This window comes from Dreissena polymorpha, chromosome 6 (assembly GCF_020536995.1).
Source record: "Dreissena polymorpha isolate Duluth1 chromosome 6, UMN_Dpol_1.0, whole genome shotgun sequence".
Lineage (NCBI taxonomy): Eukaryota > Metazoa > Mollusca > Bivalvia > Myida > Dreissenidae > Dreissena > Dreissena polymorpha.
The window spans coordinates 89,454,554-89,465,110 of record NC_068360.1 but is presented as its reverse complement, the minus strand read 5'-3'; the positions used below and the strand labels follow the sequence as shown (position 1 = coordinate 89,465,110).

Below are 10,557 nucleotides of genomic sequence, written 5' to 3'. Positions count from 1 at the left end.
CTAATATTCTCTTGTAACCTGTAATCCGATGCCTTTCATGTCTGTTTTCTTCTGTGCTGCGGTCATGTACATGTGCATCTGGATGCTATTTTTCAGGGGCCCACGATGATCGCTCTGCTCTATCTCTAGCTTGTTCAGTAGTGTGAGGAACCACTCGAAGCTTTTTTGGTCACTGTTTACCCATACAAAGTCCAGCTGAAACAAAACACGTAAGTCGTTTAACACAAAAAGTACAAAATAATAATTGGCTCTTGAGATTGTGGTTTATCGATATGGAGCAAATGATTGTACGGTTGAAATCTTTGGAAAAAGGTCACGTTATACTCTTAGGCACAATGTTTCTTTTCCGCAATCCAGTTTTATTTCATAGACTTACCATCAATCTAAATCCCACACGTTTATCATCGCTTTACATTATTTAAGGTATTCTGCTGGAAACTCGTCTTGTTTATGAAAGTAAGAACATTCCAACTTTCTGAGTCTCGATCAAAATGCCATTACCGTTTGTTTTAGCTTCTGTATTGGTAATTAGTTCACAGCTATTCGAATTCTTTGTATGAAATTTACCTTTTTTAAGTGCATGTCCATCTCCACCTTCTCTATGGGGTACCACACGTGGTCACAATCAGGACATCTCTATCTTTGTTCGCTGAATCTAAAATTAAGTAAGAGTCCACATGTATAGCAATATAACTGTACTGCAGCATACATAGATTGCCGATATCAACGTGATACTTGAATTCTCATTTGCATAAACCATTCAAACGCTTGAATTGCTTCATACATCCATGATCGATGTGCGCTGATCGCGCCGTTGTTTGACGCGGGAAAGACATGATACCACTTAGTTAATAATAATAATAATAATAATAATTATAATAATAATAATAATAATATTTATAATAATAATAATAATCATAATAATAATAAAAAATATAATAATAATAATAATAATAATAGAGAATGTAATGTATTCACGCATAAAAGTCAGTGTCAGATTAATGTTCGCGAGCTTTAAATGCTTTTTGGGGGGGGAAACATAATTCTTAATAACCTTTATTCACTATTGATGTAATGTATATGAGATGTTTAATCCAGTTTCATCGAGCATACGACGTAGAGAATCATTTTAATATTTAAGTCGTTATAGAGAGTTTAGAGAGTTTAGAGAGTTTATTTGATAATACAGTAGGCAATATGCCCATGAGTATACATGAAATATCAAATACAATAAGCAAAAAAACAAAGTCACAGGTCATTCGAATCATAGACATCAAAAATATATCGGTACAATGTAAAGCAAAGTTACTGTATTGGATATTTTATAAGACAATATACAGCAAGAGGCTGTGCATTAGTATATACAAAAGTCCTACCCTAATCATAATACGTATTATAAGTATTTCTTATTTCCCATGCTTTAAAAATAAACATAGCTTAATTTTTAACTATATTGCTATTTTTAGAGGTCAATAAATCTAAAAACTTTTACATATTTGGTCTTACGAAATAACATGGTTTTAAATAAGCTTATCTTACATCAGCATATAATGTACACTCCATAACAAAGTGGTATTCGTCTTCTAAGACATTGCATAAAGTACATCTTCTTTCTTCATAAGGAATAGCTATTGGTTTTTGCCATCTACCCGTTTCAACTTTAAGCATATGTGCAGAGATTCTTAATCTAGAGAGACCCATTCTGTACTTTGGGATATTTAAATCACTTAAATAGGATTTAAATTTTAAATCGGATATTAATATGTATGTTTTTGCCTTAGTTGATTCACTCAGTTCGGTTTTCCAATTGTGTATATACATATCTGTAACTCTTACTCTAAAAATTTTCAAAAATATTTCTTCATCCCCTACCCCTTGGTTCAGCCACATATCGTTAAAACCGCAATTATCTAATAGGCTTTTTACCATGTAGGCCCAAGATCTGTTATTAGGGTACGTTTCTAATTCTCGGAACATAATATCATAAACAAGTTTTACATAATTAATATCATGTGTGTTTACTATCTTTAACCAATATTTAATTACATTAATGCTATGTCTGACGTTCTTCCTAGTTCTCCATATATATATAAAGTTATTCTGTGTTTGCCTTCGAACTCTTAATAATACGTTGCAATAATTCAAATGTATTCGTTCTATCTTTATATTGCTCTGTAAACCCCATATTTCGGACCCATAACTTAAAACCGGATAAATTAATTTATCAACTATTTCTAATCTGTGTTGTATTGTAATGTTAGAAAATTTCGACATATATTGTCTTAATTTAAAAAATAGCTTTCAAAGATTGTCCACACATACTATCAAAGTTTTAGAAAAAGAGCCCCTTGAGGAAAAAACAAAACCCAAAAATGTAAAGTTATCAAAAATTTCTAATACATTGTTATTATATAAAAATCTCATATTTTGTCTAAGTCTTTCTCCTTTTTTAAAAACCATGACTTTAGTTTTTTGTGTATTAACCGTTAACTTCCATCGATCACAGTATTGTTTTAACAAATCTAATCCTTTCTGTAAACCAGTTTCACTTTCTGAAAACAAAACAATATCGTCAGCATATAACATTATGAATAATTTTAAGGTGTCTAGATTTATTCCATCATTATTATTAGTCAGCAAATATTCCTCAATGTCATTCAAATACATTGCAAATTAAAATGGAGACAATGATTCACCCTGACGTACCCCTAACAGGCATGTAAAACTTTCGCTAACCTCATTGTCATATTTTACCATTGACTTAACAATACTATACATTGAACGAATAATGTTTAATATTTTCCCTCTAATACCAAGCTTTATCAGTTTATACCACAAAATATCACTTACAACGTAATCAAATGCTTTTGTAAAATCTATAAATGCTACAAATGGTGTCTTTTTCTTATTTAATAAATGCTGTATTACGTTATGCAATACAAAAATATTATATATTGTGCCCATGTTTTGTCTTAAACCTGCCTGAGCCTCAATGTAAACATTATACTTTTCCGCGCAGATTGTTAGCCGGTCATTTAATACTTTTGTAAATAATTTGCCTAGTGCACTCAGTAAAGTAATACCCCTGTACTTATTCGTATTATTAACATCACCTTTCTTATGCAATGGGACCACATAACCCTCTGAAAGAGATTCAAAATGTATAGTATTTTCTTCCGAGCTTAATACATTCATGTACAAATCTTTTTTACTATCATCCAATTTATATTTGTATGACAATTTAACATGATCCCCTTTATTTTTGACATCAATAAAATTATCCAATGTGTGCATATTTAAACTAAACTAGATAACACAGTGATTGGATACAATATTAGGATCGTAAATTTCAAATGTTTTAAACAGTTTAAGAACATCGCTCTTACACATAACATAATCGACAACGCTACACCCTTGTGCGTTTACACATGTGAATTTACCAATGCCTTTATCTGTACATCAGCGGCCGTTTACTATCCTTAAACCTGTCGATATACAAAAATCTAGTAATATTTTGCCATAATCATTAACTGTTTTATCTTGACTGTTTTTTTCGATTGCAGCATCCATAACATAATCATCTGGCAACATGTCTATAATATGTTTATTTTCATATACTGCATACTCTGGCTTAATCCCCACCCGTGCATTTAAATCCCCACACATTATAAATGTACAATCATTACCATACTCCTGTTCAAAATAAATCATATCATTTGTTAATATATCAAAGATATTTCATCATTCAGAATTTCCCTACTACTACCTTGAGGCACATTGTATATCAAACAAAGAAAAGATTCATTCTGCAAGCCAAATAAATTACCCTTCAATTTAAGCCACATTATACCATCATCAGTGCATTTCACACATTCAACATAATTAAATAAACGTTCGTGTACATATGCTATTACCCCGCCGCTGTCCCTCCTTGCACATAGTGTGTTTTTTTTCTAATTAACACAAACTAATTAAAACCGGTGACATCATATAACAAACTGTCATTTCCCCAAGTTTCAGTAAATAACAAAATATTGTGTGTACTAAATAACTGTTGAATTTCAGATATGTCTAATTCATTGTAGGATTTCCCTTTCAGTCCTTGAATGTTAAAATCACAAAACTTGACCTCTTGTAACGCCTCATCGCTGTCCTACTTTCGAGCCGTGTTCTGCCTCGTTGCCTTTGAGCTGTCAATTATATGGGATCCCACGCTTGTTTTTTGTCAGTAGATTTATTTTTAGGATTCGCTGCAACGGAACTTTTGATTGTTATACATAATGACAGGTTTCTTTATATAGAGATCATCTATGCATTTTTTGACGTGTATTCAACGCAGTGAGAAAAGTTTTAAAAGGCAATATGCGTACAATTCTATTTTAGTAAATATTTTATGAACGTCTGATTGTTGTTAATTTATTTGATTTTGATTAGATGTGGATCACTTACAACAACTGGACACAAACAAACCATACAAAGCATGCGAATAATAAGCATTTAAGAACATAACAAATCCACAAGAAGTATACAAACAAATATACCACATCCTAGTTCTAAAATATAACAAGAATGTATAAATGGTTCCATACACAAACAGGAAACGAACCATAGGCAATCGGTGTTAAACATGCACAAACAACATATTTACATATCGAAACTTGCCGTGAACGTAAATAAGCCATATTTGGTTAAACCTGGTAAAGAACAAAACAATACTACTTAAAAAATTGAAAATCTAAAACCACTTCAAAATGCTAGTAAGCGCGATACTACAGAAATGTATAGGGAGTCTTGCAGAAATTTAATACAACTACTAGAACCACCTGAAACAAATGGTTTATGGCCCACATACATTTGGATGAATTCAACCGACTATTTAACACAAACACTTGTTACGTTAAATTGTCATTCATTATAATTCTCATTAAGTCAATAATGATAAAACACAATCACAAAAGCTACGGTTCAGTGTTCTGACGTTGTTTGAAAACACTCTATAAATTAGCATCAAATAAAACCAATACAAAAAGGTTTATTTTATAAGTATTCAAACACTATTTTAGCTTGTTCTGTTTTTAAATTATTTAAATGAATTTAAAATGTAACGTTCAAGTACAAACCTGTACCAGACACTTTGCAGATTCGAGGCGATGGGGTGACACCAATACTTGCACCAATCAACACGGCGTGTTCTGTGTCAAATACTTCCCGTGTTTCCGTACCGTATGGACCGTCAATAAAACACTGGACGATAAAGAAAATTTCTGATATCAAAAATTGTTTCAGTTTCTTAAGTGTATGGTCCTTTAAAGATAATATACAGCGTGATCTCAGAAAGGTATCATACTGGTGTCTGATTGAAAAAATGCAATTCAACATTCAAAGGCAAATACTGTCGAACGTCAGTGTTCGTGATCTCCATGCTAACAAATGCATGGCATGGCTATTAACTAACTGGTTACAGCACAATTCAATACAGTTCTTGTTTCAATTGCAAAAAAACCCACATTTATCAGATCATGTATTAATTACAACAAGGTTTGCATTATCTTTTTTTATGTCAGCCAAACTACATTCAACTGCGGTCTTTGTGATTTATTCTCATTGAAATTCATTGAGGTGAATTGCAATACAAACTATACTTCTTTCACAAACAGTATCCGATGTATGCATGGTATAATACTACCAACTCGGAATTTATGTTCAGTTACATAAAAATACATTACATTCATTATTCCTCATACGAAGAGTGTCTTGGTATGGATATTATGAATTTTCTGATGGTTCTTATACTAAACTTTTGTATAAGCCCCCGTTCTTTATCCCTAATTCCTACGTTAAATCAACCCAAATCGGTGTTAATGTTTAAACACACCACGCTTTTCTTAAAATTTTGTTTTTACAAACCTTGATATTGACGACTGTATGCGTTTCTTGGGATGGTCTGTTGCTTGAACTTCGAGACACTCTCGATTTTCTCACCTCATTTTGACGAGAATATGCCTGCAAATGATCAATTTCTATAAATATGCATATCGACCAATATAATACTCGCAATAATTATAATGTCACAATTGAAAACACGTTGAATGTATCCAGACGCTAACAAAATGTCTGTGTAAAAGAATACTGGTATTTAAAATTTACCGCATACTATAACTCTACATAACTAGTTCGCATACATATACACTTTTAAAAAGGTTTTAGCATCGAAGAATAAAGAAAAGGTGTTTATAACGACAGCTGCAATCGAGCAATTTCGACCATTTTTCTTATATGTGAATGGTCTTTGAACTATAAGCCGTACACAAAACACAACCGTTTTAATACCGGCTTACACAGATATAGATGAACATTATGTAGTTTTTAATGGAGCCATTATTTATAGCATTATAATAATAATACGTTAAAGGCAATATTACACATTGCTGGTATAGTATATCTAGCTTGCATCATCTGCTTTACCGCATTATAACATTTGCCGTTGCACTTTCAATGGACGCTTGTCACAATCGACTAGCATTGCCATGCAAGAGAATGTTTCTTATGTAACGTTTCACTCGAACATTTGATAAATTTTGACAATGGGGCCATGGAACATCTGCTGTATTGATAGCACACATTGATCACACATTGTTTGCAATTGGCTAGCGGGTCGTTATAGAGAAATTTAACTTTAAAATATAGAGTGTAAACTATTTTTTAATATTTTTTTAGATAACCTTCAATACAAAATGCAAACTTTGTAAGAAAAGAACTTATGTTTTACATTCCTCAATCAAAAAGAGTGTTATCATTCAAAACCTTCCTCTTATGATTATGTAATAATATTTTCTATTAAAATATATGTGACACATATATATTTTACACATATTTTTATATGATTTACATACATATTCTTTTAACACACTTATTGTGTGTCAAACATATTATTTCAGATCAAAATCACATTATTCTATCAAAAATTATGCCAACAAGCTTGGTAAAATAATGACAATAATCAATGTAACAATTATCATCATGATAATAATAACAACACTAAATAAATAGTGATAATAATAATGATGATAAAGAGATTGCATACATAGGAATTCATCTCTCGGGCAAATAATATACCGATTAATACTCAACTTAGAATAATTTTTATAACCTGATAATTGTACCATCTTGGATATAGTTACTATTATTATTATGATGATTATTATTATTAGCTCCGCTGTTTCCGATAAACCCCGAGGAATTGTCATAGCCAGCTCGTCGTCCGCGTCGTGCTAAAACCTATAATAGCCTCTAAAATCCAAGTGCTTCCACCTACAACTTTGAAACTTCATATGTGGATGCACCTTAATGAGTTCTACACGCCACACACATTTTTGGGACACTAGGTCAGTACCTCAGTTATCAGTCCGTCATATCTTGTAAGCAGACAGCATCGTTCACCAAGAACATAATACATTTGACGATCCTTAAGTTGTTCTGCATATTTGTCAGTGCTCTATTGTTCCAATAGTAATTTTGGAAGCTGCGTTTTGTTAAAATCGTGTGAAAGATTACTTTTTTATTCCCTGATCGTTATGGTTTTTGCACCTGACAATAGAAATGATGGTGATGATCACGACCACACTTTGGAAGGTGACCAAAAATCTTCTTGGCTACTTCTTCAAATGTATCAGGCACTGATACCAGGCTGTGCAGTACTGTGTTGCCTTCAACGATACTGGTTACATCATCATTTGGTGTTGATTCAATTTGTATCCATATAATGTAAAACTTTGCTTTATCCGTTCACTGGCATTTCATCAGCTGTTTCCTAAGACCAAGGTATTGGATACAGCGGATAAGAAAGTGTCCGTTCAAGATCAATATCATCTTGAATTGAAAGAAGGATCAATTGTGCCAATATGTTGCGTTCAGCTTTAACTTGTGCCAGTGTTTTAGAACTTCTTATTGTCTTACTCACTTCGAATGAAGCAACGGTCTTAAGTTTGTTTCGCTTGACAGGATCATGTAACAATACACTCTTTTAAATGAAACAACCAGTGATGAAGGCTTCCATAGCAGTATAACCAATATCTACTGCCTTAAGAATGTTGGCAGCTGCTTTTGGTTCAGCAGGAACACCAGATGATAAACAATACAACTCATCCATTCCATCCTCCACATCAAATGGGTTTGGAAAAAGTTTTGACTGCTAATCTTTGAGTTTATAGGTTTTATAGTTTTCATTGTAACAAGAAGAGTGGTGTTTGAGAATGTAGCTAAGGTATACATGCATTTCCTTTATCATTGTGCGCCGCTCCACACGATGTCAGAGTACAATATGCACTACAGCATAATTACATGATTATGAACTTGAAAGCTTCAGTGTGCACTGATTGTTGAATGCTTGCTTCTGAGCCTTCATGACTTGCATGGCGAGTCCAAGATCTCGTATAATTTCTCCTGCAAGCATTATGGTAAATTGCTTCGCGGGAAATAACGTTTTGATCCTGAACTTTACAAAGCATCCGTTTATCAAACTTTTGAATCGCTGATAGCTTAACTGATTCTTCAGCACATTTTGTAACATATTTACTAAAAGATTGCTTGAATCCCTTAACTTCGATAATACTTTTGTCACAAAAAAATGCAACTATCGACTGGAAACAGAACAGAGCTACTTGTAGCATCTAAGCATGTACGCATGTACTTTTATGCAGAAGGCTGATTGTTATCATCATTAGGTAATGAATGTACCTGCTTTGAAACATGACTTGGATTGGTGAACAACTGGTAACTTGACCTGTGAATTCCATTTTTTTCAAAGTCCAATTGTGCGGGCAGATTACAAGTTAAGTATTCTGGTCTATGTTTTGAGGAGGTTTATGTCGCCTTTGTTTTTGCTACATATTTAAGTTTTTGTTAACTATAATCTGTTAGTAAATGCACCTCTTCCTTTACTGCACGTTCAAAATGAACAAAAAATAGTTCCCCCTTATGCAAGTTTTGGCTAGATTTCAAGTTCTATGATAGTTTTATGTTAATAGGCTTTTCCATAATAAGTTTCGGAAAAGAGACAATTTAGAGAATTTCTGCCACTTTACAGGCACTAGTACTATTTCAATACCATTGCACTTCATTTCTAAAAGGCATAATATACCTAGAAACCTTGATTTATTTCATTGAACATTTTCTTAATTGAAAGCCGTATAAAGAATTAAATAGTACATGTAGCAATAATTTCACTAGTTCTAGTAGAATAACTTTTCTGACTGTATATAATTTACTCGCAAGATTAATTATATATAGAAAACATTTTTTTAATTTTGTTATTGTATATTTTTAAAATAGTATTTTATCTTAATAATTTCGCAAAAGACTCACAATATTGTCAAAATAAAACGGTGTTAACTTTTGCACATATTATTTTGCTCCTCTCTTATTCACAGTTTAAGTTCAAATGAAAATTGCTCTGACATGCTGTCTGTATTATTTCAAGGAAAAACTGCAATGACATTTTCTTGGATATATAATAAACAGAGAGAGCTAAATAAATGTGAACATAATGATAACACTTGGAACAAATATATAGAGCCAATTGAGCACATATATCAACAGAGCCTGAGGTGTGATACATTTACTTGAATTCCTTTCAGTACAAATCCCTTTCCTGCAGTATAAAAACATAACAGTTGATAGAACATCATATTTCGGCTAAATTATAACTCATTTTCAAAACAACAAAAAACATTAAGATCTATTTCTGCTTTACCAAAACTGATCAAATTATTAAGAAATAAATTCCATTTCCTATTTTATGACATTTTGAAGGTCAAAACTTTGGTTGCGTCTGTAAAAATTCAATAAAATTGACTGATCCAAACAAAGGGACGCAACTTTTTGTAAAAATAGTTGATATTTACAATTTGTGTGTATCAAAGATACACTATGTAGGTAGCTTTGTCATTCACAATGTCTAAATTCGATAGAATATGCGTGTGCAGCAGTTATTAAGCAACACTATTGCTTCAAAAGAGTAAATAGCAGCAGTATGTCAAATTGAAAAGAGTAAAGTAAAAAGGCAAAATAAGGGGTATGCGTTTCAAAGTCCCATAACTCTGTGAAGCCCCAACAAAATTGTGCAAACTTGTGCCAGGGAATGCCAACTACCTAGAGGGTTAAGAAAAAACATAACTTTGAAAATTCCCCCTGGGGGATCAGTGCCATAATGCAGCTCAAGGTCTTTGTTGAGAATATTTGAAAATGAGCAGGGTTGAACTCACCTGTTCTAATTTTACAAACTGTTTTGATGATCTCCGTGCAACAAATACTTTTAGATATTGAATTGTTCTAAGTGTTTTGGAAACAATTTAATAAAACTTTCAACGTGATTAATGTTTAGAACAGACGAATATATTAAACAAGGCTTACTAATCGCGTTTTCTGTTGAAATGAAATAAATAAATGTCTTCAAGTTACATGCTTACATAAAAAACATCATTAAAATAAAAACAATTCGTCACGATACTGCACGTACTCAAATGTATTTCAATACAATGGAATACAACAACCTTTATC

At 32.3% G+C, this 10,557-nt stretch overlaps 1 pseudogene; it reads right to left on the bottom strand.

The window, feature by feature from the left end:
- LOC127835892 (NADPH oxidase 5-like) overlaps positions 1–10,557 on the bottom strand; it is a 41,398-nt pseudogene continuing 30,841 nt past the window's right edge.